The sequence below is a fragment of the Benincasa hispida genome, chromosome 3 (genome assembly GCF_009727055.1).
Source record: "Benincasa hispida cultivar B227 chromosome 3, ASM972705v1, whole genome shotgun sequence".
Classification (NCBI taxonomy): domain Eukaryota; kingdom Viridiplantae; phylum Streptophyta; class Magnoliopsida; order Cucurbitales; family Cucurbitaceae; genus Benincasa; species Benincasa hispida.
In genome coordinates, this window is record NC_052351.1 from 47,129,997 (window position 1) to 47,133,343 (window position 3,347).

The window sequence follows — 3,347 nt, forward strand, 5'->3', positions numbered from 1 at the left end:
GTAGTTACATCTGTCTCCTTAAGTACCACTGATTTTTCTAATGAACATAAGTCATAGTCCTACTATGACTGAGTCTTCTCTTCCAAAGAGAAGCTGTGGCCACTATGTTCAAGCCCCGGAATCAACCCTTAAGGGAGAAATCTCTCTACTTATTCCTGCTTCGGGAAAGAAGAGAATTCCATCTTGTGGATTGAGTTCCCAGCTCCCAGATCAGATAAGTCCCCAAAAAGGTAGGCATGTTGAGTTGGCAATCTGGCCACTCTCACCCATACTAATCAAAGGACCGCTCTCAAAGGCAGGAGTTCCCAAAACACTCAGGATTGAGGTCATGTCACCTACGGTCGTTTAGTTTAGATGTAAGTCTCTAGTATCAACGTCGTTATATATAGAGTATAGTTATCTCGTGGTCCAGGTCTTATACAAACTCTTTATATAGGACACCCCCACTCATACGTCTCCACATGAATGGTCAGGATCTACCATCTGTAATAGTTTACAACACTTGTAAACCTCTACAAAGCGGGCCGTATCCGTAGTGTCACTAGGATCAGGTATCCCACCTTTATCCTTATACTACAGACCTATTTAGGTTATCACTTAAGGCATGATCCACTTGTATATCACATATACATGCTTAAGTTCACATAAGATAACCAAGGAGCTTTGTTTATTGGATATGAGTAAATGACAGAATTAAATAACACTTATTTTATTCATTAAACAGTGTGTATCTTTACAAAACAACGAGACTCCAGGAGAATTAGGACACCAATCTCAACAATCTCCCACTTGTCTTAATGACTCGGGAGACTAATGTACAATACAATATAAAAAAGTACAATATAAAATAAACTAGAGCATACCCTAATGTCATCTCCCACTTGCCTTAGACAAGATGCTGCATGTCCCGCAGACCCAGACTCTCCAGGTGACTCTCGAACACTTTAGCCATGAGGGCCTTTGTAAAGGGATCAACAACGTTATGCTCCAATGCGATCTTCGTGACTATCACATCACCGTGATGCACAATCTACCTGATCAAGTGATATTTCCATTCTATGTGCTTACCCCGACGATGACTCCGAGGATCCTTTGAATTTGCCACAGCCCCGCTATTATCACAATAAAGAGTAATAGGCAAATCCATATTTAGAACAACTTCCAAACCTGAAAGGAACTTCCTCAGCCAAACAACCTCCTTAGCTGTTTCACAAGCCACTACGTATTCAGTTTCCATAGTGGAGTCCGCGATGCATCGTTGCTTGATGCTTTGCTAGACTACAACCCCTCCATTAAGAGTAAACATTGACCCTGATGTCGATTTGCGAGAATCTCGATCGGTTTGAAAGTTAGAGTCCGTGTATCTTGTAAAGATCAGATCTTTATCTCCATACACGAGCACGTAGTCCCTCGTTCTTCGAAGATACTTGAAGATCGTCTTGACCACCGTCCAGTGATCAAATCGTGGATTGGATTGATACCGATTGACAATCCCTATTGCATAGCAAATGTCGGGTCTAGTACACAACATTGCATACATCAAGCTTCCTACAACAGAAGCATAGGGAATCCATCTCATCTTCTCAACCTCTTGAGGTGTCTTTTAGGTTTGCCCAAGAGTAACTTTTATCTTGGATAGTGAAACAACTTTTGATCATCATCCAATGAACTCTTTAATGGAATCTTTGACTAAATCGTTGCATGCTTTTTGAAAATCTATCTAATTCACCTTTTCAGGTAGGTTCCCAGGTAGGGGTGTTACGTTTCTGTCAACTTAAGAACCCCAGCCTAGCCAGAACCTGCCATAGATAAAAGGTCCCTTATAGATAGGTTTACAACAAATTTAATCTTTTATTCAACCAATTTAATCATATTAAACCGATTTTAAAAGATTAATCTAGGTTACACTCTTTAGAGCCACTTGAACTTAGGTCTATCTCAATCCAATTTTAAAACCCTTTTAAAAATTTGAGTTCACCCTAAGTCCGCATGCAAATCTGAATTATTGATTTTAGGTCTAATTTCCTTTATAACACTTATAAACGAAAACAACCACAATGCTAAGCTAACACATGCAAGGCATTCATAACTCTTATAAACAGCCTAAGTGTCATGCTCAATGTATTTTCTATTCATTGCTACTTCTTTTATATAACTGATAGCTTGTAGAAATACAAGTTATTGTAACATTTTTTTTAGAATTATGAGAGCCAATAAGTAGAATATGCGTTAATGATGCCAAGAGTTCATGAGGAAAAGTGAGTTTGCGTCGATCGGCACCAAAAATCCTCACTAACCTTATATCATGCATTATTCTGCATCAAAGTGCCTATTTTTGTAGATACAGGAATTGATCGCATGTGTCGGTCCCAGACCACCGCAAGGTTAACCACATGAGTTGATCATCATAAAGATTAGTTCGCCGCATGGAATGTTGCGTCCACAGAGTGATAATCGTGATAGAAGACTGCTCACAAGGTAGATTGAATGCGTTAACACTTCAGGATAAATAAGCTCGAACATATACCATGGAAGTATCAACAGGATAAGGTGATGTTGACATTGCCCATATCGCGACAAAGGTAGCAGTGAGTCAGAACGCAATCATTAACACTGTCAGCGTTTGAGCTCTATAAATAGAGCCTAGGAGCTTCACTTCAAACCATCCGAGCTTCTGCCTTAAGGCAGATCCTTGTGATCACATATGAGAGCATGAGCAGACACTCTTTGAGGATTCTCCACCTCAATAGCCCCTTCCGAGTGACAATTGAAGTTACACCGGAGATAGAGCTCGAGAGAGACTTCTCCACCATCCATCTATGACACCACCAGCAGCCTTGACGCATTTCTGATGAAAAGCAAGAGATTGTTTTCATCTAGCCTTCCACCTCTCCTCTTGTCTTTGTATTATATTACATTTTGGTTTAAGACATTAATACATTTTGTAATTAATGCATCTATTAGTTCCTTCAGCTTCATCTTCTTCATCTTCTTCTCCTTTATCATCGTTTACATTCATCGTTTAATTATCAAAGGTAGTCGCATACTCAATCATGTAGCCTAGAGATAGAACGCATGTAGCAACCCATCAAGAGGTGTGCGTTGCGAGAGTATAGTGAGTTAATCTTCTTCGCTTGGTGTGAGGCGGTAGCAATGCTTGTCTATGAGCCATTGCAATACTTTTCTATGAGCTGATTAGCCGCAACTAACCGCTTGAGAGGGTGGGTAGTAGAACACACTAAAGCAAAGTATGCATTATTCCTAGAGATAGGCACGATTTTATGTTTGACTCAACCATGCATTATAGAGATATAGGCATGCGGTTGGCCACCGAGAGGTGCGATGCG